Here is a 25,622-nt window from a genome sequence, read left to right as displayed (position 1 = left end):
AAAACATGTATAAAGAAGCTAGCAGATTGTAGGTGCTCAATAAATACTCCCCTTTTATAGGTCAGTGAATGTTGCCTTAGATGACCTTGTTAGGTATGTATATCCTTCTGTTCATTTTCCTCTAATTCAAACACTTTTTCCTTACGTATCACCATTCAAACTAAGATCGTTTATTTTTTCTGCTTTATTTAATGACATTATAAAAATATTGCTTTCTGTTGCTTTTTATTATGGATAGGGAAGATTTTAACAAAGTTCCAGGTTGAAGAAGATTCTTGACTTAGCTAGGAAACCCGTTTACCAGTTCATTTATCCTTTTGTGAGGATATGCCACCTGAAGGCTTAAAGAATTTGCCCTCAAAGGAAAATTGGAAACATTATTCATACTTTATAAACCCTCTGCTGTTAACAAATACACCTTTGATAATGGGGAAAGGTAGTGATAGGTAATGTTGATCCTTGATTTGGGAGAGGGGACAGAGGAAAAAAGGCTTCAAAGTCTTCAGTGTTTCTATAGTAGGAGAAATAGAAATGTGAATGTTAAGAAGTTTACCTTTATAAAAACAAGAGACAACAGAAAATAAATTAGTGAGAACTTAAAGTGTTTGGGAAGACAGAGGGTTATAAATGAAATCAACATTTTCCCAAGATGACATGTAGCCTTTAGAAATGGGTGAATCCAAAACACATTAATCTTAAATTTATGATGCCCTTAGTTTCCTCTAGTGGAGGTTTTCAAAAGCAAAAACCAGGAAATGATGAAGGACACTGACACATTCTACAAATATTCTGAGCAGTTTGTGGGTCTCCAGTTTAAAGCTACAGTCGAAATCATTTTTACAAGTGGCTATGAATAATGAAAATGTCGTATTTTATCTTATAATAACTAAAAAACAAAGATAGCCAAATTATCATATAGATAACCAAAAAGTAATACTGATAGATTTGCATGTTTTAAAATGTAAGCCAACCTACATATTTGGTGTCTGATCCTAAGTCAAAGTGTTCCAACATTTTTTTTCCTAGAAAAAAAAAGGAAACTGGAATATATTTATAGGTATAAGCCAAAGATGGGAAACTTCCCTAACCAGAGATTTGTGTAAAGAGGATGGTATGTCAAATCAAGTACCTCGAAATATGTAAGAATCACATAAAAGAAGTCCTCTAGGCCATTTATAAATAGATGTAAACTCAAGAAAGCTTTCAAATGTGCCCAAAGTTGCCAAGTATGTATTGAAATAGTATGAACTACAGATGAAGTACTAGTTAACCAGGGATAGTAACGCAGACAATGCCTTAATTACTCTGTGGCATGGTTTCCTCATTCAATGAAATGAAATGTCCAACAAAGACTGCTAGGTGCCCTCGCTGTAAAGGTGGGTAAGAGACACCTGCAGTCTAGTAGAACAAAAAACACAAAATATTGGATGTCACGAACCCTAAAAATATCCTTTACATGTAGAAAATGAACTTAAATATGGCCCTTTTTCTTGACATAAAATAATTTCTAAATTTAAACCGTGTGTGAACAAAGACATTCATTTATAACCCAATATAATCAAATCTAAACTAAGAACAAATCAAATTTAAACATTGTTATTTCTTTGCAATAATTATTGCATCCCCAAAAAAGTGCCCACTATGAGTTAATTTTACTTAAATAGAACATTGCTCAGCCTATAAATGAAGGTCAGCAGACAGCAGTGTCTTGGAATAAAATAGCCCTTTGGCAAGAAAATGAGCCACACCCCATTTAGTTTTTACAAAAATAAAATTCTTTCCAGCTTTACTAAATTGTAGATGTTGTGCACAGCACAGAGTTCTGTGGTAGCTGGATCTGCAGCTGTGGAAACAGCCGTGTGTGCAGAAGCCCTGGAAAACGCTGATAAGCCATGACTTGTACCTGCGGCTCTTGTACTTTCTGTAACATGGTGTTGCTGTGAATTTTATCTGACTCAATGGCAGGAGCAAGTAACTGCACCAGAATTTCCTCCCTTGAACTTCGCGATCGTCACGGATGTTAAAAGGAGCAGGAAAAGCCAGGATTCCAAATCCCATCCTTCCATTTTGGTGGGAGGGCATCAGGACGGTGTCTGGAGGTACCAGGGAAAGAACTGTGCTTCTGGGGATAGAGGAAAAGGAGCCCCGAGGGGAAGCCCCTTTCTTCTAGCTCGTTGCACTGTACCTGGCACGAGCCAGGTCTCCATATATACATTTAAAAGAGCGAAAAATAATTGGCCATGAATGGCCTTGGTCAATAAAGATTAAATTGTGAAAACCTAACCAGCAAATTCATAACTGATGAATCACACCGAATAAAATACAGAATGGTGTGAACCCTACAAGAAGACTAGGCAAATGATTTCCCTGGTCTTCTCTCTCTTTCAGCGGCTTTAAATCAGTGGTCAGGAGTGAATGTCATGGATGGCCCTTGCATTGTGATAGCTGCTTAATTTCAGACTCAAGGAAGAAAGTGGGACATGCTAATTTTTTTTATGTGTTGCAGCAGTTTTATTAAGTGAAGTGTAGAGTTACAGCAGATTTTGGTATATTCAGAGATATGTACAACCATCACCATGGTCAATTTCAAAAACATTTTCATCCCCTCAGAAAAGAAACCTCATATTCTTGAGCTATCACACTCTCCCCAGCCTCCCCCCCACCTCCCCAGCCCCCTACCTCCCCCGTTCTTAAGCAACCCCAATCTACTTTCTGTCTCCAGCAATTTCCCCCATTCTGGATTTCCATATGAATGGAACCTATAGACACGTGGTCTTTTGTGATGGGCTTCTTTCATTTAGCATAGTGTTTTCAAGGTTCATTCACACTGAAGCATGGACAAAGACATCATTCCTTTCTACATAATAATAATTATGCATAATGTTCCTCTGTATGGATGTACCTTGTTTTGGTTGTCCATTTATCTGTTGCTAGATGTTTGGACTGTTTCTGCTTTCTGGCTATGAGGAATAAGGGGCAATGCTCATATTAAATGTCTAGCCACGGATCAGCTAATGGGGTAGAGGCGCCATTGACAAGATGACTTTTCATTTATCGTGACTCGGCTGCTACTGTAAATCTTGGCTTGATTGACTCTGAGCAATACTGATTTCTACGTCTCAATGTAGCTAATTTTTGGTTTCCTTATGTTTAATAGCATATTATCAACTTGTTGCCAGATCCTTTTTCCTTCATAATATTTTCACTTGAATTGAAAGCCTATAAAGTTGTGTAATCACATTTTCTAAAACTTACTGTATGATAGATCTATACAAAATTTCTTGTTTATAAACCTTTATCAAACACGTACTATTAAGTATTGAGTAGTGCACAAGTAAATGATAAACACTTTGAAACACAACAGTTTCCGTTGACCTAGACCATTATTGAGCACATCTGATATGTTTATTTTTTAATCTGCTTCTCAACTGTGACATCTGTTCACAGAACAAAATTCAAAAACTACAAAGGAACATAAAGAAAAGAAAATGAGTCTCCTGCCCCTGCCCCCAGTCCCCCATTTCCCTTTCCAGGAGCTGACCATTAGAACTAGTTTCTTGTGTATGTGTCCATAAATAAGTACATTTAATGCTTGCCATTTTCAGGAGAGCTTGGTGTTTTACATTTAGGAGGTCTGATGTTAAAGTTGAGGGATTCTTTACCTACTGACTTAAAATATGAGAATGAGGAATTATCAAAGGATGATAAAAAGAATCCCCTTCAGTTTCGGATTAGAGTTTTTCTTTCAAGCACCCTTGACCACCTCAGATTCACCTGCATGGTATCAGGTCAAAATAGCTGATGATACCTAGAACCTACCTCTCCCATTATGTTCTGGATTCAACCCACAGAGAAGTTTCTGGACCCAGTCTCCTTAGTCTCTCTCTCTCTCTCTTTTTTTTTTTTAAGTAGACTACAGACCCAGCGTGGAGCCCAATGCGGGGCTTGAACTCATGACCCTGAGATCAAGACCTGAGCTGAGATCAAGAGTCGGATACTTAACCAACCAGGCACTCCCTCACCCCCCATCTCCTTAGCCTTATGGGCAGTGCATATCTTGGGAACACTTACATAAGGTTAGGCCTCCCTGAGAGAGGAGGTTGGTTCAGCCAAGAGAAGATATAATTTCCAGGAGAGCCATTTAGAACTTCCTATGTAATTACTTAATTCATTTAACAGGCCTTTATTAATTATCAGCAGTGTGCCAGGCACTGGTACCAGCAAGAGAAATAAAACGATGTGCCATTGTTTGAAGAGCTCAGAGTCTAATCCAACCACTGATTTTTATAGATAAGGTGACAGAGGTCTAGTTGATTTTGTCTTGCCCCAGCATACAGCCGTAGAGGACAGTGATGGAAGGTGGGGTCTCCTGATACCTAATTCATCAGTTTTCTTACATAAAGCTAACCACTGCATTCAGAGTCCAACTTTGTTTACTGAGAAGGCCTCTTGCTCTCTGAATTCCCTTATACTAAGTGGCGTTTTCCTTCAGGTATCAACAAAATGGCAGATGCCAAGTCGTTCAAGTCGACATGAACTCTAGGACACACACTTCACGCATAATTTAAGCAGCTTGGTTTAACTCGGCCAGCTCTTCTATCACTAATGGAAATCCATTAGTGATGGCTTTAAGTGGTAAATTATTTTTCTAGGTCATATATTCAGTCCAGAGTACTCTCTCTCTCTCTCTCTCTTTTTCTTTTTTAAGATTTTATTCATTTATTTGACAGAGAGAGACACAGTGAAAGAGGAAACACAAGCAGGGGGATTGGGAGAGGGAGAAGCAGGCTTCCCGCCAAGCAGGGAGCAGGATGCCAGGCTCAATCCCAGGACACTGGGATCATGACCTGATATGAAGGCAGATGCACAACCGACTGAGCTACCCAGATGCCCCTAGTCCAGATTACTCTTAACGCTAACAAAACTGCTGTCCAATTACTGATCTTAAAAGAGTTTCCTATATTGTGATGTATCCAAAAGATTTTGAAAACTCTAGTGTCAATATATTGGATATATGTTATGGGATTTATCACTCTTGATTTCTTTCAAAGTGGCTTTTGTCACTCTGAGAGAGCCAGTATTTCCTCTTTGTTTTACTCCTTACATACACACACAAAATTCCATGTTATTCATTTATTCAAATATTTACTGAATGCTTTCTATAGGTCAGGTAGTATACTAGGCACTGGCGATAACTTTGAAACAGACAGAAATTACCACCCTTACGAGGTTTTCATCCTACTGGGGGAAGATAGAATATTAAAATGATATAGTGTATTTGACGGTAATGTGAAGAAAATCACAGCAGGATTGAGGGTCTAGGGAGTGGGAAGAGAGGCATTGCTATTTCCAGATCAGTTGGTCACAGAAGGCTTCACTGACAGGAAGATGTTTGGGGCAAGCCATGAAGGAGGTCAAGGAGTGAGCCACGTGAATATCTGGGGAGAAGTACCACTGAAGGAAATAATTCCAAGAACAGATGCCTAAATTATCCTACATCGGTAAGTTTAGCTCTGAAATTCTCCTTTATTTCAGCTTTTTATTTTGTTATTGAACAGGAAAAAAAAAAAAAAAGAATCTTTGACCCAGATCAGATACTCTAATGGAATCATGAACTGACCGTCTGTGCCAAGGCTATATAATGTTAAGAGTCATGTCAGTAATGTTTCTGCAAGATTAGCGGAAATAATTGAAGACATAATATGGAATTATTGCAAGTAGATTTTCTTCTCTTTTTCTTATCAGTTTAATGATACTATATTCTGGGGGCACCTGGGTGGCTCAGGTGTTAAGCATCTGCCTTCAGCTCAGGTCATGATCCCAGGCTCCTGGGATAGGGCCCCACATTGGGCTCCCTGTTCCGCAAGAAGCCTGCTCCTCGCTCTCCCACTCCCCCGGCTTGTGTTTCCTCTCTTGCTGTGTCTCTCTCTGTCAAATAAATAAATAAAATCTTTTTTTAAAAAATTATACTATATTCTGTGGTTAAGTCTGAATTAGGGTTTTTTTAAATTTTTACTTTGCCATAATTGTAGACATGTACTTGTAAGAAAGAACTTGGAAAGATCCTTGGTACACTTTACCCAGTTTCCCCCAGGGGGTACCTCTTGCAAGACCATAGCACAGAATCAGAGCCAAGTTCCATCACTGCTAGAATCCCTTTTGTTACCCTTTTATAACAACACAACCTCCTTCTCCCCTCCTCCATCTCTACCGCTGGAAACTGTAATCTGTTCTGCATTTCTGTAATTTTGTCATTTCAAAAATACATAAATGAGGGGTGCCTGGGTGGCTCAGTCAGTTAAGCCTCTGCCTTCAGCTCAGGTCATGATCTCAGGGTCCTGGGATCGAGCCCCACATTGGGCTCTCTGCTCAGCAGGGAGCCTACTTCCCCCTCTCTCTCTGCCTGCCTCTCTGCCTACTTGTGATCTCTCTCTGTCAAATAAATAAATAATCTTTAAAAAAATTTTAATGAAATCATAGGGTATATAATTTGGGGAATTTTTTTTCCACTGGGCCTAAGTCTCTAGAGATTCATCCAAGCTGTCTGTAGCAACAATTACTTCCTTATTATTGCTGAGTAGTGTTCCAAGGTATAGAAGTACTACAGTTTTATGAACCACATACCCACTGAAGAACATCTGGGCCATTTCCAACTTTGGGTATTACAAATAAAGCTACTGTAAACATTTGCATACAGGTTTTTGTGTGAATGTAGGTTTTTATTTCTTTAGGATTTATGCCCGGAAAGTGCAGTTTCTGGGTTGTAGGAGATTTGCATGTTTAGTTCTGTAAGAAACTGCCAAAGTGTTTTTCCAGAGTGTGCCATTTAGTCTCCCACCAGCAGTGTAGAAGTGGTACAGTTTTTCCACATCCTTGCCAGCATTTGGTGTTGTCTCTGTTCTTTTTTTTTAAATTTTAGCCATTCAGATAAGTGTGTAGTGATTTATTATGGTTTCATTTTGCATTTCCCAGTGGCTAATGATGTTGAACATCTTTTTATGTGTTTCTTTCCTACCTGTATATCCTCTTTGGTATAATATCTATTCCTGTCTTTTGCCTATTTTTCTAACTGGATTTTTTCAATGTTGAGTTGCGAGAGGTCTTTCTGTATTCTAGATAGTAATCCTTTGTCCAATATGTGGTATACAGCTATTTTCTTAGTCTGTAACTTGTCTTTCCATCCTCTGAACCAAGGTCTTTCACAGAACAAAAGTATTTATTTTGACGAGGCCAAATGTATCACTATTTCATTTTATGGATTGTCTTTTTGACATCATATCTAACAGGCCTTCACCAGACATAGTTCTGGAAATTTTTCAAATTTCTTTTCTGAAGTTGTATATTAAATGCTTCACATTTAAGTCTGAGACCCATTTTGAGTTAATTTTTGTGTAAAGGTGTGAGGTTTAGGTTAAAGTTCTTTTTTTTCTTTTTAAATGGTTCTTCAGTTGCCTTCACTGATACGCTACTGCACCCCTGTTACAAATCAGTTGAGCATACTCGTGTAGGTCTGTTTCTGGGTTCTCTGATCTGTTCCATCATTCTATGTCTGTTGCTCTGCCAGTCCCACCTTGTCTTGGTTGCTGTAGCCACAAGATAGGATTTTATACCAAGTGGAGTGATGGCACCCACTTTATTTTTCAGTATATTTTACCTGGGCTAAGACCTCTTTGTTTCCACATAAGTTTTTAGAATAAGCTGGTCTGTGACTACCCCAAACTTGGCTAGAATGTTGATAGAAATTGCATTAATGAATTAGAATTTTGAGATTGCATATGTAATGTTAATTAAGTTAAAAATGGTAATTCCAGTAAGGAAGACAATTTAATGTTTTCTATGGTCTCACACTAGGTCTTATTTTCTACGGTGGTCCCAATTTTTATGATTTTTATTTTTTGTTTCCCTTTTTTAGAAGTTTATTTATTTAAGCAATCTCCACACCCATTGTGGGGCTCAAACTCATGACCCTGGGATCAAGAGCGAGCCAGGCACCCCAACTGCTATGATTTTTAAATCATTGAATGACTATTAATTGGTCATTTCTCTTCAGACATAACTTGAATGCCTTTTTTTAATTGCCAAATTTGGAAGTTTCCTTTTTTTCAAAGGAGTGTCACATTCTTGATTTAGATACATAACTTTCAGGATCTAAATGATTGATCCATTTTTTAATTTAAAACTTTTTTGATGGCTTACTTCCAGAATTTTTAAGACCTCACCCCAGCCTCCCAACCCTGCATTAGATTTTTGTGTACAAGATTCCTAAACCTATTGTTCTGCCTTAAGGAAATTATGGTTTACCTCTCCGGTTGTTTTAAACAAATGCATTTCCTCAAATAGCAAGATAGAATATGCCACTAAAGCATTGGGATTTAGGGTTTTGAAGTTTGAGATGTGTTTGTTGTTCACGAATAATAAATCAAAAAGTTTTAAATGGAAAATTTTGTGCATTCTCATGCTTTGATGTTTGATTCTGCAAAATCAAATTTTAAAACTTACAAATGGAATCTGGTAGACCTCTTAATTCAAATAGGACACTTGGAAACTTATTCTTAGGTATAAAAAAAAAAAGTGGGAGACTGTTGATTAAGGCTGAAGACGAATGGAAGAGAAAATGTCACCTTGTTGCTTTTGGATGAAGGAAAGTGAATGAGATCATGCATTCATTTCTGTCTTGCTTTCTCAAGATAAAGCTTTTCCACCCTTCTTTCTGCTTACTGATTCAGGGTGGAGACACCAAAAATCCTCTGGCGATCTTTCCCATCCTGTTTCTATTCTAGATCAGCTTTTATCGCTTTAACAAAATACATCACTGGTGGCCTATAACATTATGTATGTGGTATTAAGGGGTTAGGCTTAGATAGGAATTTGAAAATCACAGTCCAATTATTCTATCTTAAATACAGTTAGCAGAATTAACTTCTCAATAATGAATACTAAGTTAATTCATTAGAGCCTATGTTAGAACCTATGGCTCATAGTTTTAGTGTTAATCATTACCTCTGATATCAGCCCTTGTTTGTCCCCCGTCTCCTACACCTAACTTTGTTCAGGCACCATACCCTTCCCCATAATCGATAAACCGTGTAATTTAAGGAAGAATGCAATGAAATGGCACCCATCATAAATGGATATTCCGGTTTCTTTTTTCACATACGGGTTATCTGCGCTTGTTTGTATTCCGGTCTAATGAGAGACTTAAAAGTGCATTCTTTTAAAGCGGTGAATTCTCAGAATCCTTAAGCCCGTGACAGTCTACCCCATCGAAAAAACACTGCTAGAAGCTTTAGCCAACTTCCGAAGTTAGCATAGTACCAGGGAGAGGGACAGACTGAGAGAGGGAAGAAGTTACGCTGGCGTGGGTGACTTTTTGCTAACAATATGATTTTTAGCAAGCAAAAGCCATACAAGCCATTTGCTTTGTGGCAGAATTATAATGAGACTTTTTTAGTTGTACCAGCTTGCCAAATAAAATATTGAGCAAGCAGCACTCTGGTCAGTTATAATTTTGTCTCTAAAAACCGGAGCCCACATAGTGTAATGCTCATGGGCTCAGCTTCGTCCTCAGAGAAATAAAATTGGGGCATCTCAGCAAAAATATAATTAATAACATTTATGGGGCATCGCCCACAAGTTTGAATAGTAAGGACAGATAACATTTTATTAGACCACAGTATTTTTGCGGCCGGTCTTAAGGATAACCCTACATTGTGTTCAGGATTCTTTGTTGGGCTCAATTTAACAAATGACCATTATGTGTGGAAAATAGCAACCATTGTTGTCGAATTAAACTCTCTCTGGAGATGCAAAAAAAAAAAATCTTTTAATTAAGCTAATAAAAATTAATGGCAACATAACCAAAGAAAGTAATCATAAAAAAATGGATAGAAGCAGAAAACTTCGTGCAGTTGTTGAACGATACCTAGGAAAGGAGCCCTAACCTGAGATAAAGCTGGGGACTGTGTACTTGCTTAACATATTCCAAAAGTATACATACACAAAAATTTGGATTTGTAACCTAGACCTTTAAGCTGGCTGTTCATAACAAACTCCCAATGAAATGGATTAATTTGTGTTGTGTTTTGAAACTGTGTATATAGGTGCTTGCAAGAATTACGTGGAAGGGAGATTCACTTAGAGTACTTGGTGGTTCTTAAAGTGAATACTGGCAATCCTTTCTTTTTTTAATTTTTATTTTTTTTAATACTGGCAATCTTAAAGACATTTTATTAGACAATGAAGCAACAGTTTTTCCCTGGGAACATGTCTCCACAGTAATAGTAGAAGTCAGAAAATGTTTCACATGCGAATATATCTGAGCCCCTTCATGAATGCATTTAACACTTTGAAGTGATGGCAACATCTGGTAACAAGTAGAAACGAGCGGCTTATAAACTATGGCTTCATGTTACCACTTCATCTGAATTAGTCATTTAGAGGGGTTTTATATGTCTTCCTAAGAACTGACAAGGTTAATCTGGGACTAGGGCAGGCCGGCAGGAAATGCTAAAGCCGCTCTTTCTTTGGAAGGTTTCGGTATTCCTTGTGAGGTCGAAAAGTACTTGTTTTAAAGTTTAGAAAACTATCAGCGGTGGGGTCTTGACAGCTAAGTGAGATTTTTCTTTCTTTCTTTGTGTGGTAAATTTGAGGGGAAAGTTGATAAAATTCAAAGTTCTTTCTACTTTGTGTTCCGCTGCTTTTCTCTGAAGGACCCGAATTTTCTAGAAGCGGAGAATTTTAAGAATCCTTCCCTTCATATTTCATTCAGATATGATTGTGGATTCGGTTCCCCTAGGAAGATGTCACCTACCATTTATTTTGCCAGATTAGCTCTCAGGAATTCTCTTATTTTGTAGAGTCACCCAATGTGACGGGAGTGGATGCCTCTTACATGTGTATGTGTTTGGTTTGCATTACAAGCGCGCCCAGAGTTTGTTCTTGGTTATGTGATAAACCCCAATAGCACATGAGTTTAATTCCTTTTGGATGCAATGTCGTTATCATATATTATGTGTGCCAAGCAGTGTTCTAGATGCTTGAGATAGATTGGTAAACGAAGCAGAGAAATCAATGCCTTCCTAGAGCTTAACCATTACTAAATACTGAAGCAGTAGAGCAATTTTAAATCACTTCATGCTCTCAGCTTTTCAAGACTTTCATTGCAGGAGTCTTGAGAACACTTACACATTTTATCTGAAGCGGGAATAGGGAAAAACTGACCATTTGCTCGGACTCTATGGCAAGAAGCTGGAGCCTGATAAGGAAATAATTAGCTTTTTGCTTGCCACTTTTAGTTTTCATTTATTAATGTTATCATCAGATCCTTTGAGTAACTGAGGAATGTTACTAGTTTACCGTGTGGATTTATTCTTCAGGATGGGCCGAAGTCGGGTGGAGGGACGTGGTGAAAGGGACATGGTAGCCCTCACGTTTGGCATTCATAAATGTTGCCTTCAGTCCTTTGAAGGATTCTAGAATACTTAGTGTTCTCCGTGGAAAATGAATGCATTGCTTAGTTATTTTTGCCTATGTGACTAGTACAAGCGCTGACTCAAAGGATATGACATGCTGGTTCCTGTCCTGCAGCGAAATAAGATGATGGCTTGTGGTGGAAACATGACACGGTCATGCCCATGTTTGCTCACATCCCTTGTTCATTTCCTTTTAGAGAAGAACTCCAGAGAGTCTTTCTCGTCTCCTAGCTTCTTAGTTTCTTTTTTGTATTTTCTTTTCCTGCCCTTTGTCCTTTCTCTTTTCTGAAAATTGCATCGTGATGACTGGCTTTGCGTAGTGTAGGTGCCTCTAAGGACCGTCGGGGCAGAGGCATTATATCCATTTTGTACCCATTTTAGGGAATTCATGACATATATGGATGCAGATGCTCTGAGTGAGCCCTTTGAGTGTGGATAGAAACATCTTAATAACCTTTATGTTTCCTGAGCCTTCTAGTGCAGCGCCTTTTACCGAATGCATACTCATTCGATGTTTGTCTCTGTGAATGACTGTGAGCCAGGAATTTTATTTGTGCTTGCCGGTGTACTGAATATTCTCTTACAAGTGCATGGAATTTTTAAAAACACATTTTGATGGAAATTCTCAAACATACAATGTAAAATAGCATAGTGAATTCCGCCCCCCACCCCCAGGCTTCAACAATCACCAATATTTGATGTTCTTATCTCCATCCTTTTGCTCCCCTTCCTTTTAATTTGTTGTTTGGGATTTGCTTTAAAATACCCCATGTATTACTCATAAGTATTATAACACACCTAGTTTTAGTTAATTTTATTTATTTATTTATTCATTGAGCTGTTTATTTGACACAGAGAGAAAGAGAGAGAGAACATGCGAGTGTGGGGAAGGGGCGGCAAGAGAAGTAGAAGCAGACCCTCTGCTGAGCATGGAGCCCTGGGACGCGAGCCTCCATCCCCATACAGGAGATCACAACCTGAGTCTAAACCAGAAGCTTAACCCATTGAACCACCCAGGCGCCCCACAGCACACCTAGTTTTTTAATATTCTATTTCTATTTTTTTTTAAGTAAACTCTATAAAATAAGTCAATCAGAGAAAGACAATTATCATATGATCTCCCTGATACGTAGAATTTGAGAGGCAGAGTCGGGGGTTTGGGGGGTAGGGAAGGGAAAAATGAAACCAGATGGGATCGGGAGGGAGACAAACCATAAGAGACTTTTAATCTCATGAAACAAACTGAGGGTTGTTTCATGAGATTAAGGGGGGTAGGAGGTACAGATAGGACGGTTGGGTTAAGGACACTGGGGAGGAGGGTATGTGCTATGGTGAGTGCTGTGAAGTGTATAAGCCTGATGATTCACAGACCTGTACCCCTGGGGCAAGTAATACATTATATGTTAATAAAAATAATTAATAAAAAATGAGATTTATCCATAAGTAAATAATAAAAGATTATTGTAAAGAAAAAATAATAAGCTCTAAGCCCAATGTGGGGCTTGAACTCACAACCTCAAGATCAAGAGTCACATGCTCCATTGACTGAGCTGGGCAGGCAGTTTTTAATATCTTATAACTTTTTTTTTAAGGATTTTATTTATTTATTTGACCGAGAGAGAGAGATCACAAGTAGTCAGAGAGGCAGGCAGAGGAGGGGGAGGGGAAGCAGGCTCGCTGCTGAGCAGAGAGCCCGATGAAGGCCTCAATCCCAGGACCCTGAGATCATGACCTAAGCCAAAGGCAATGGCTTAACCCACTGAGCCACCCAGGCACCCCAGTTTTTAATATTTTAAAATATTAAAATATTTTTATTTTAATATTTCTGCATTTCACCGAAATTTAACTTTCAAACCCTTGCTTTCTGTTTTAGCTTATGTCAGAGAAACACTGTTTATCAGGAAAAAAATCTGATGTACCACCCATGAGCTGGGGATTTTGTAACAGTGTTATAACAGATATATTGCCATTCCTAATCTTTTAAAAAAAATTTTCTTAGAAGTTTCTCAACTACACTATCATGATAAATTCATGTCTTACAGACATGAACCTGATTCTGCCAAATGTGCCTTGGAATGGGTAAGCTATGGAATGATCCCCTCAGAACTGATATCAACGCATTCGTTTTTCTTTTCTTAATTCAACAGCCACAGAACTCACATGGAAACCGCTCCATGCAATTCTGGCAATTGTATTCTCAGTTTTGAAATTTTATGTCAAAACCTACACATCTGGGGTGCCTGGGCAGCCCAGTCGTCCGTTAAGTGTCTGACTCTCAGTTTAAGCTCACAGCGTGATCTCAGGGTTGTAAGATCGAGCCCCATATCAGGCGCCACACACAGTGCAGAGTTTTCTTCAGATTTTCTCTCCCTCTCCCTCTGCCCTTCCTGCTCATGCACACTCTCTCTCCCTCTAAAATAAATACTTTTTAAAAGTGCACACTTTATATGTTTTGTCTCTCTAAAATTCAATGACTCCATGATAAATGTTATTAAATAAAGTACCAGTTCTCAAAAAACATGTTGGCCTACGGGCCCTTGGGGATCAAAATTACTTGCATACTGACACTAAGATGTTACTTGCTTTTTCGTCGGTGTTGACGTTTGCAGCAGTGGTACCAAAATCCCGGTGGTAAAACTAGCACCTTAGCAAGACGCGAGGCAGTGGTAGGGCCCTCTGTGAGTGGTCACTGTATTCAACTCCATACCCTTAAAGACCTACGACATGGGTTTCATTTATGAATGTTGTTCATGAAGCAGGAAAAACTAATTTTATTAACTCTGAACTCTTGGGCATACATCTTTTAATATTCTGTGTGATGAGATGGGAAGTATACATACATACATACCCTTGTCCTGAGGAAAAGTATGCGTGTGGTTGTTTGAGCTGCAAGCTAAATTAGCCGCATCTTTTCAAAACAGAAAACCATTTTTACTCGAAAGATGGAATGACATGTTAACTGAGTGTTCAGACGTGAGTATGGGGCAGATATTTTATCACAAATGAGCCAAGCAAGGGGCGCTTCACTGGCTCGGTTGGGAGAGCACATAACTCTTGATCTCTGGGTCATGAGTTCAAACCCACACTGGGTATAGAGATTACTTAAAAACTTCTAAAATTGAACCAAGTGGGCCTGTTACTACCAGGCAAACAACTGAGAGTATTTGTTACCAAAGATAAAATTAGAGATCTCGAGCAAAAATTCAAAATTTTGAAAACTTGCCTCAGCCACGGAGTGTCAATACTTAGATTTTTCTGAGATCAGTGGTGTTTTTAGTGAAAGTGTTTTGTTACGTATAGTAAAATGAAGTGGAACAACATTTGGAAGATCTGCATTAGTCAAACAATATTGTTCCAAATGACCCATGCATGATGATAAAATAGCAAGAGGCCCATTTAATGTGCAACACATAGAGCATGGATTTTAATGTAACAGAGTAGGAAAAATTCATCTGGATGGTATCAAATTCCACACTGCAACTGACATTTAAGAAACTACCACTTCTCAAGTTTTGGTGTAGCATTATAAGGAAGAATATCCATAATTATCTGAAAGGGCTCTTAAGATACTTCTTTCAACAATGTATCTGTGCAAGGCCTTATTTTCTGAATACACTTAAACCTAAAACAGCATTGAGTGAGGCAGATGTGAAAATCCACTCATCTTTAAGTTAAATGATAAAGCAGTTTGCAAGAATGTAAACAATATACTCTCCACTCATTTGGGGCAGTGGCGGTGGGGGGGAATCTAGTGATTTTCATTAAAGAAGTTACTTATGTTAACATTTATTTATAACTTGAAATTTTTTCCCAGTTGTAGTTCCTAATATGATGGATGGCTTGGTAGATCTAACCCTCAGATCAAAAAATTCTTTGGGGTCCTCAGGTCCTGACCCCAAAATGTAGGAATTGTTGAGCTGAGCTTTTGTTGTTTCTGGTCCTTTCCTTTTTTCTCTCCTGTTTCCTTTTCTTCTTTCTTTTTTTGAATGAGAGACCCTCGGGATAGAAAGGTGGATAGCATCTGAGTTGTTCCTTTGTATGGTTTTACTAGCTATGAACAGAACACAGATGGCTTTTCCCCCCCAGTGTTCTTGAGATGTAATTGGCATCAACATTGCATTAATTTCAGGGGTACCACATAATGATTCGATATATGTATATATTGTGAAATGATCACCACAAAAGGCTAGTAAACATCCAACACCTCACATGGAGATTTTCTTATGATGAGACCTTTAAGGATTTATTCTCTTGGCAAACTTCAGATAAACAGTTCAGTATTGTTAACTGTAGTCAAAACAGATGCCTTTTAAATCAGTTCCTTGCCCTGTCTATAGTTCAGCTATTTTTGGAGGATCAAATGCTTAAAACTACCTTCTACTTATTGCAGCCTTTTGTTTTAGTGCATTAGGACAAAGTCTATAATTTAATGTATATTTTAAGATTGCGATTACTTTGTTACACAGATGCAGAGGTAATAAATCCTTACTGTTGAGGAGACATCCCTTGGAATACTGAAATAATTAAGATGTATTTGTGGCTGATTTCCGCCTCAAATATGAAAAGAATGATAACATAAACCAGACACGCTTGCTTGTTAAAGCGGGCACATCCGTGCTGCCGGAAGCTCGTGTACCTAATATTACTCCTAGTATAAATTTCCTAAACTTTCCAGTATAGTCCAAAATACAGTAGCAGTTCCCTGCCTATGATTTATGTACGATCCCTTTGCCTGGATGCTGCAGTGTGAGTGTTACTGTTGGTTTGTTTGCCTTATAAGGCACGCAGATGGGTAAAATCCTGTTGCGTTAGAGGACAATAGGTCAGTGTTACTGAGGTGTGTCTAAGCACGGTGGGAGAGGCCTCCAGGGTTTATGTCACACATGGAAAGAATATTGTTGGTACTGGGTGCGGTGGAGAGCATGATGTTTGAATGAGAGTTGTTACCCTGATACGTCTGTGAAACTCTCAGGCAACTTCGGGCGTGCCTCTTTCCTTCCTTTCCACCCTTAAGGGTGTGTGTGTGTGTGTGTGTGTGTATGTGTGTGTGTGTGTCTCCCAAGGTGCACATGTGTGAACTTTTCGCTTTATGGATCTGGTTGTACCATCCAGACGTTCCTCACGATGAATTTGGAATGCAGCGCCAAAGTGGTTTTCAATGTGTGGCCTGCTTAGAGAAGACATGAAATGTCTTCCACAATGCCTGCCGCCATTTTCTGTTCTCACCCTGACTTTCACTACCCACAGTACGAACAGAGCGTCTGTTCCCACACAAGAGTCACACACGGGCACACGCACTAACACGCCCCACCCCCCACCCCACTTCACCCCACCCCGGCCCTGCACACCCACACATACCTCAGAGGTTGAGACACTGAGGTTACAAAATGGGCCGCAGACAGAAACTGGTTCAACTACTGATGCAGTAGAACAGTCTTTCAGAAAATGGCCTCATGGTTCCTGGGGAGAAGATGTGCCTTTCTGAAGGGAGTATCCATCCATCCATCCATCCATCCATCCATCCCTGGAGCTTTCATGACCTCACGAGGTTTTGCAGTCCACATGAGTCCTGTGATGTTGTCGATAGACTTTAAAACCAGAGGCTGGGTGTTGACGGGATCACCCTGGGATCACAGATGAGCCTTAGAGTTCACAAAGGTAGAAAGGAGACACATTCCCTCCAGATGGCCATGGACGGGCAGGTCAAGAGAAGTGGATTCCAGGGAGCATTATTATTGAAGAGGTCCAGAGACAGTCCTGAGGTCTGTCTTGAGACAGATCCATCCAAGTGGTTGGGAGTGACAAGTGTGGCACAGAAAAGCGAAGGCTGGGAAAACCCACTGTTTCAGGTCTAAGGCGGCTATTGTCATCTTGCCTAAGGCACCTGTCTGCACCCCGGTTTTCTCTGTCTGTAAAACGCATGGTGACACATCCGAGTGTCTCCTTCCTGCCGGTCAGCTCCAAGTGTTCGAGACGTCCTTACCGTGCCCTGTGTTCCCTGGCAGGCCGCAGGTGGGTAGTGCTATGCTTATTTTCACAAATGGAGAAATCGAGACTCTGGAAGGTTGAAGGGGCTTCATGTAGTAAGTCAGCCCCGGAGACAGATAGAAAAACACATCCTTTGACTCCTGCCTCTATATTCCTTCTGTTCCGGATTTGGTGGCTTTTGCTACTTCATGCAGTTTTTGTGATTGACGAAATAAAGTGTTTCCATTAAGGAGACAACATGTAACCCAGGGTCTGCTAGTGGTGGTCAGTGATGAGGACAGGAGGACCATCTGCCTCTGAACATGGACTACCCTGAACCTTTTCACAAGCAAGTGCAGTCGGAGTCGCCTCCTTGTTTTGAGAGTTCAGTATGTTGTCAGAAAATTCTTTGGTTTGCTTTGGATTCTTTATAAAGGGCTGGAGTGTCTCTGATCTCACTTCGCTCATATTAGGTAAATAGGGCAGACGGTTTTACATGTATTATATCCCAGAAAGATTATAATAATGTCTGCCACTTAGCACCTCGCCAGAGCCAGACACACTTACGTACTTCTGTCATCTCCATTACAGTAACCCTTTGAAATACATGGAATGAGCTCGGTCTATACAGATACGAACCTAGGGCTCAGAGAAGCTAAGCAGTTGTGTGAGGTCACACAGAATTCACATCTGGCGGACTCCTAAGACCCTGACACTTGCCCTGTGCTCCCTTTCCTTTCAGATGATCAACTTTCCCCATGTCAGTATTAGAAATGGTCTCCTTTTTTTTTTCTTAAGATTTTTATTTTTTTAATTTGTCAGAGAGAAAGAGAGAGAGAGAGCATAGGCAGGGAGAGCTGCAGGGAGAGGGAGAAGCAGGCTCCCCACTGAGCAAGGAGCCCGATGTGGGACTTGACCCCAGGACCTTGGGGTCATGACACAAGCCGAAAGCAGATGCCCAAGTGACTGAGCCACCCAGGCATCCCTAGAAGTGGTCTCTTGAGCCTAGCACAGTACCCCTATGGTTTTTCTGTTCTCACCCCGAAAAGGTACTCGCAGAGAACCAGTTGCTTAATTTAACAATTGACAGACTGGAATGGCTCCATTGGTTTAAAGCCAAATTTCAATAGGAAGACTACCAGTTATCACATACTGAACGCCTTTCATGTGCAAGGATATGATCTCAGCTGTGAACGCATACTGCATCACTTACTTAACCATTCCAACAACGTAGAAAACAGTGACTATTACCCGAAGTCGTCACCGTTATCATCCCTGCATGAGAAAACAGAGGCTCAGGAGCATAAGCAGCTTGCCCAAGGACTCACACAGCCCTTCTCTACTCTGTGGGACCACCCCTGAATAGAAAGTTATTCTGTTCAGCCGAGTATTGGCTTACTCCCCCTGTGCCATGCCTGTAGAAAATACAGTTCCCACACTCAATAGCTGACCTGTTTGAAAGAAAACAAGACCTAGGTCCTTGGAAATAAACGGTACAACACTTAGCATATGGAGCCTAAATGTTATATGAAGGCACGAATAGGTATAGACTGAAATGAACAATAGAGAACGCAAGTCGTCTGAGAACTGTTCATTTGCCTTTCTAAGTACTGTACTTTCCTGTGGACAAGTGACTTGGGCACTGGGGAGAAGCTGGTTCCAGGTGTTCTAAAATAAGCAGGTTACTTGGCTAATGTTCAAGCTCTAAATAGGTATGTGGGTTGTAGCTATTTGACCTGAACCAACTTTTAAATTCCCCTGTGTTCTTGCAGGATTTCAGCAGAGCTGGAATTTAAAAAAAAAAAAAAAAAAATTAACTTTTTGCTAAACCTCGTAAAGTTAGAATTTATTAATATTTGGCAGAATCCCACAAGGCTGTCCGGAAGGGGATTCGTAAGCATTGTATCATTCCTTTGTCAGGGTGTTCTCTTTTTCTAGCAGGAAGTGTTGTGACTTGCTCTCCAAAGTTGCAATTGTAAGAAGAATGTTGGGTTTCCAGATTGGCTTTCTGGGCGTGGGAGGTTCCTTCTATTAGTGCTGCGAGAGAGAAAGAAACAGGTTTGCTCTCGTCGCAGAAGGGTAACTATTTTAATACTATTTTGTTAGGCTCTAACTTCTCGATGACTGAATATTTAAGCAGAAATTTATTTCAAAAGTTTGAGATTCTTATTCTGTGTTTGGGTAGTTAAGCATTTGGAGATGCATTCTAAACCTTCCTTACTCGAGGAGGACCAAGTACGAGAGAAAATATTTGAGGTTTTTCCAAATCTAAAATTTTGTCTTTATATTTTGCCTTTTTGTTATTTGGGGAATATTCTAAGGACTTTGTACTTGCTTAAAAATTGGTTTTGAGATCTTAATTATATACCTGTATCTGTCACGTTAGAGGCTCGGAGGTTTAAATGACAGAAACTATTACTTTATGGATTGGGGGTGTGGGGAGTGGATGTCTTTGATGCCTTTGATCCATAAATGGTTCTTCAAAATTCTGTGGAAAAGGTGAGGTAGCTGTCATGACAGAATTGGTTATGGTTAGACCAGTATTCTGCTCTTATGAAATGACTTGTGACAAACGTCATGTTACTGTGTATTTATTTTACAAGGTGCATGAAAATCACTGGTGTTGAAACTTGGGTGCTGTTACTATAATGTGGGAGCGATGGTGATTTCCAGTGCCCACAGACTTGTCAGGGATTTCCATCCATTGGTGATCACATGCGTTTTCTCTCTCCCTTTTTCAGCAGAGCTAGATATTCGACTCTGATGTGCTTATGCAGTAAGAAGTGTTTTCTCAATTTGAGAACATTGCAGGAGGTACTTTCAGTGACTAACAGATATTTTGTTTTGAATTGAAGTGTGTTAGCTAGTCTGATCTTGCCTTGTGATGTGTGTGTGTGTGTGTGTGTGTGTGTACCACATATAGACGCATACGCACACACCTGAAGGTTGCCCTTGGCTTCAATATTAATTTTCATAGAAAGGACAATGAAACACCCCTCTGATGTGAAGGTTAATTAATTTAATTAGCAGCAGATGTATTTTCTCATGAATTATTCAGATTTTTGGGGCAAGTGTCAGTGTTCACTTAGGAAATACAGACGGGCTCAGACCGTTGTAAAGGGGAGTGTGCTGTTTCCATCCAAGGTGTTCACACAAGCTTGGCTATTGGTGGGAGAAGGAGAGGTGTCACTTTGTTATTTTATCTTTGGCTTTGATTTAATATTCGTCAAGGGGAAAGGGCTTTTAGAATATGATTAGGACATATGTAAAATATCTGTAAAACTCTTGACTTAAGAATGTAAAGAATGTCTTCAGTCTGACTAAATTGAATTGAATGTTTCCATTATTGGAAAAGTTACTAACTTATTTTTAAATAGCCATTACTTTAAGGTCTTACCTCTCTCTCTCTCTTTATTAAGTACAAAAAGAGGAAACGTTTACTTAAATGGAAGTATTTGATATCCCTCCAGGAAATGACACAGGATTGGGCACCCTTGGGCGTTTAAGTGACTCATAGGTATTGGTACTTGAAAAAAAGATCAATTAGAATCTAGCTTATGCCGGATTTGAGAATAGAATAGAGGTTATTCCAGAAAATGAACTCATTTCTTAAGAAAGCTATGTAGGGCAAATTCATGAGATGTCTGGCTGGGTTTGCTTTAAAGTAATTCAGGAGAGGGGCACCTGGGTGGCTCAGTGGGTTAAGCCTCTGCCTTCGGCTTGAGTCATGATCTCCAGAGAGCCCTGCGTTGGGCACTCTGCTCAGCAGGGAGCCTGCTTACCCCTCTCTCTGCCTGCTTCTGCCTACTTGTGATCTCTCTCTGTCAAATAAATAAAATCTTTAAAAAAATAAATAAAGTAATTCAGGAGTGAAAGTGACAGAAAAGGGAGAAGAGATGAAGTAGTTTGCAGGGAAATCCTGATCAACATACAGTCTAAATGGTGGGTTTATGAGTGTTTATTGTACTATTTTCTCTTTCGTGTTTATTGGAAATTTTCATAATAAAACATTGAAATGTAGCTAAATTTACTTTGGGGCAATTTACATTTTTTTCCAAACATTACTTTTACCTATAAATTGCAGGTTTGTCAAAGGACGATTTGTGTCTGATGGGTATTATTTGATTGCAAAATTGTAACAAGTAAAAACAGTTTCTGGGGGAAAAAAAAAAAAAACCTTTCTGTTTGACTTTCAGCTAAATTCAAAGGACAGGCTGCAAACATCTTGAGTAGTTTTGTAGTATCTTGGAGCATTAAACAAGAGTAGATAGCTAAAGCATGCTAATAGACCGATTGCATGTGAAGAATGCAGGAACATTATTTTGTCTTGATGGTTTTGTTCACAGCTTTCTCTAATAGAATATGCATTTTTAAAACCACAGGAAGACAACTGTTTAGCCTGCCTTCTGCTTACGGATATTCACTTTCCTTACTTGCCTCCATCAGTTTCTTTATTCAACAGACATTTAGTAGGTGCTTGTGGCGAGCCAAGATAACAAAGTCAAATAAGATACCAGCCCTGCCTTCAGGGAGCTCCCAGACAGGTGGAAGAAATAGAGAAGTAGGTGGTCATCCCACAATGAAAGAGGGCGGGGCTACAGGAATTGGAGAAGGGAAGTTAGTGGTGACCAACTAGGACTCAATGGGGCATCTCCTTTAAAACAATGAAAACAAGGGGGCACCTGGGTGGCTCAGTGGGGTTGGGCGTCTGCCTTCAGCTCAGGTCATGATCCCAGGGTCCTGGGATGGAGCCTTGCTTCTGGCTCCCTGCTCATTGGGGAGTCTGCTTCTCCCTCTCCTTCTGCCTCTCTCCCTGCCCCTGCTTATGCTCTCTCTCTCTCTCTCTCTCAAAATAAATAAATAGAATCTTTAAAACAATGTGAACAAGAGAATTTGAGATGGCTTAATTATTCGTAAGAGCTAGGGAAGTCGGTAGAGGGCTAACATCGCTTCGTTTCATTAACTCTATGCAGTTGCCATGCATGACTTCCCAAGTAACAGCCATGTTTGTTTGCCTGCACTTCTTAATAAAAGCTCTACCCTTCCCTCCTGCATCTCAAGGGTTGCTGGAGCAGCATACCTGCAGGAGATAGCAATCTCTTTGGCACATTAAATAGTAAGCTAATGTTTAAGTCTCCTTAAACATTCAAGGGCACCTCCTTGGCCAAGTTGCAGTTGTAGGTGGGCAGCTCCATGGGTTGGGATAAAGGGGAATGTTAGCCTTCAGTCACTGATGAGCCTTCCAAAGTTCATTTCTCCATCCATCTGTAGTTTAAAACCTGTTCTGTCATGGAAGTAGCAGGTAAGGTTTTTCAGGTCACCCCACAAATGTCCCTGAAATGATCACTGTATTACCCGAAGTAACATGTTCATGTTATTTTAATCCAAATGAATTATAGAAGTGTAGTTGCTAAAGATAGCCAGATTTATGTTCTGTTGGCCAGTTGCTTTACTCTCAACACCCTGAGAGTGGATAAGGAGTCCTCAACACCCTATAACCTAATGACTTATACAGCAGTGCTTCACGGGAAAACGCTGTCCATTTTACTTGGGGTCATCTAGCCGAGTCCTCTGTTCAGTTTGACCAATTTGTGGCTGAAATGTCAGGTAGAATCAGCCAAAGATCTAGGGCCGAAAGACAGCCTCAATAATGAAGTATGCCGTACCTGTTGAATATTGCTCTTGTACAACTTTGCTCTCCACATCGGCTATCGGAAGCAATTTGTAATCGACAGTAAAATCTGTCACCCCTTCTTAGTGCTCTAACCTTTCCTGAACTGTCAGGACTAGGAACCCATGGCACGTGAGGGCATTTAGAGTTCGAATCACTTGTTTGAAGTTCAGAGCAACAAATCATTAAATTCAGCAAGATGCACATAATGTCTTAAGCTCTCACAATTACTCCTGTTCCAAGATTCCATTGAAATTTTTTTTAAGATTTCATTTATTTGAGGAAAAGATAGTGGGAACAAGCGAGCGAGAGAGAGAGAGTGTGAGCAGGGGGAGGGCAGGGAGAGAGGGAGAAGCAGACTCCTGGTTGAGCAGGAAGTCTGACACGGGGCTCGATCCCAGGGCTCCAGGATCAAGACCTGAGTCCAAGGCAGATGCTTAACCCACTGAGCCATCCAGGCGCCCTTCCATTGAAATTTTCTAAAAGGAAGTGCTATTAAATTTAAGAACTAATCACTGAAAACAAAAAACAAACAAAACAAAAAACTATGGGTGTCATAGTGATGGTTTACATATGGAAAGAATTCTTCAAATAAAAAGTAACTCACGTAGATACTTGAGTGTTTGGTTATGTTTATACTAAGTTATTAGCACTGATATGGTTGGAGTGGTTGTTCACAATACTTAACATTTAAGAGGCTGAAATGAAGTCATTAAATCCCATAAAGCACAAGCCTGTCATATCAAGGAAGGGGAATGGACCATGGGAGAAGGGAAGCATTGGTGTCCTTACTTTTCTTTTTATTTTTTTTTAAAGATTTTATTTATTTATTTATTTATTTATTTGATAGAGATCACAAGTAGGCAGAGAGGCAGGCGGCGGTGGCGGGTGGGGGGGGGGAAAGCAGGCTCCCCGCTGAGCAGAGGGGCAGATGCGGGGCTGGATCCCAGGACCTGGAGATCATGACCTGAGCCAAAGGCAGAGGCTTAAACCACTGAGCCACCCAGGCGCCCCGGTGTCCTTACTTTTTTAAAAGTACGGTCTGTCTTATTGTCGGTAACCCGTTTAACATGAATGTTTGGAAGAAAGAACCCTGAGAATTCCATAGTACATGATCTTCACTGAATGTTTCCTATATTCTATATGTTTTCCACAATCAGTTTTTGTGATTTCAGTTCAAGGATCAAGGGAACCCCCTTACCCTTGAAGTAACAAAAACAAGTTAGTATTAGGTAGGGGAGTCACTGTCTGTGTTTTCTGATCACTGCGTATTTCTGCATGGTCACGTTTGTTAGAGCCTTTCTTGGGTAGGCTCTCCCAGGCATGAGCCTTCTTCCCACAAAGCAGTGTGTAGCCTCTTTGTTTCTGCTTTTATGGGAAGAGTAGTTCATTACCGTCATTCACACATACTTTTTTTTTTTTTTTAAAGAATTTATTGATTTGACAGAGAGTGAGAGAAGGAGAGAGAGCACAAGCAGGGGGAGCAGCAGAGGGAGAAGGGAAAGCAGGCTCCCCGCTCAGCAGGGATCCTGATGCGGGACTCAATCCCAGGACCCTGAGATCATGACCTGAGCCCAAGGCAGAGGCTTAACCCATTGAGCCACCCAGGTGCCCCTCACACATACTCTTTTAATTTAATGTTTACTACGCAGCTCTGTGCCTTGGGCAAAATCATGTAACTACCCTAGGCACTTGCTTCCTCCCTATGACGGTTTCAGTACTCACTGGATATCGGGCATGATGGGAATGATCACCACCTTCAGAACCATGCAGTCAGTTGGATTTTATTTACTTATTTGACAGACAGAGATCACAAGTAGGCAGAGAGGCAGGCAGGGAGAGAGATGAGGAAGCAGGCTCTCTGCTCAGCAGAGAGCCTGATGTGGGGCTCGATCCCAGGACCCTGGAATCATGATCAGAGCCAAAGGCAGAGGCTTTAACCCACTGAGCCACCCAGGCGCCCCTGGAATATTTTTTGAGCCACGTCTCTCTACCTGGGATCCAACAGTGGATCATTGTGGTGGGAGTATAGAAGAGGAAGACGGAGTTGCGGCTCAAGGAAGGAATCTTTTATTGGGGAAGATTATTCTCAAAGCACGTTTGAGGAGCTATGTGGGAGAGGTAGGTGAACTGAATCAAGAAGGATGATGGATGCCCCAGCCTGACAGTCCTCACATCCACTTACATGACGAGAGGAGGAAGGCCATCTTGAAATGGCCGGATTTTGTCACAGGATTCTAAAGACTGCGGGATTTGAAGAGAAGGGGCGCCAGGGGGTGGAGGCATTGGGAAACGTGCTTTGGGGGAGGAGGGTGAGGCTTCTGCTGAACCTTGAAGGGTGAGTAGGATTTGGATAGGGAGAGAAGAAAAATTATGAGGAGGGCGTTATAAGCGTGAGAAGTGGATGCAGGAGAGGGAGTCCTTGGCAGGAGAGAGGGAACAAGGAAGAGGGACAGGATAAAACAGACGGTCCTAATGTAGGACTTAACAGGACTACCTCAGGAGACTAGCTG

General features: G+C 40.4%; 1 protein-coding gene across 2 annotated transcripts in view; it reads left to right on the top strand.

The window, feature by feature from the left end:
• The window catches only part of PLS3 (plastin 3), an 84,741-nt gene that overhangs the window by 9,467 nt on the left and 49,652 nt on the right, over nt 1–25,622 (top strand). Inside the window, exon 1 of one of the 2 annotated variants that reach the window (XM_044234474.1) lies at nt 19,415–19,517. The exons of the other annotated variant lie outside the window; for it this stretch is intronic. The gene's annotated coding sequence lies outside the window, so the exon portion shown is untranslated. Of the gene's footprint in view, nt 1–19,414; nt 19,518–25,622 lie in introns of those variants that run through there. 2 annotated transcript variants of the gene reach the window in all.

Source organism: Neovison vison, chromosome X (genome assembly GCF_020171115.1).
Source record: "Neovison vison isolate M4711 chromosome X, ASM_NN_V1, whole genome shotgun sequence".
Taxonomy (NCBI): Eukaryota; Metazoa; Chordata; class Mammalia; order Carnivora; family Mustelidae; genus Neogale; species Neogale vison.
The sequence above is the reverse complement of the archived record's forward strand: the minus strand, read 5'-3'. Positions and strand labels throughout refer to the sequence as shown.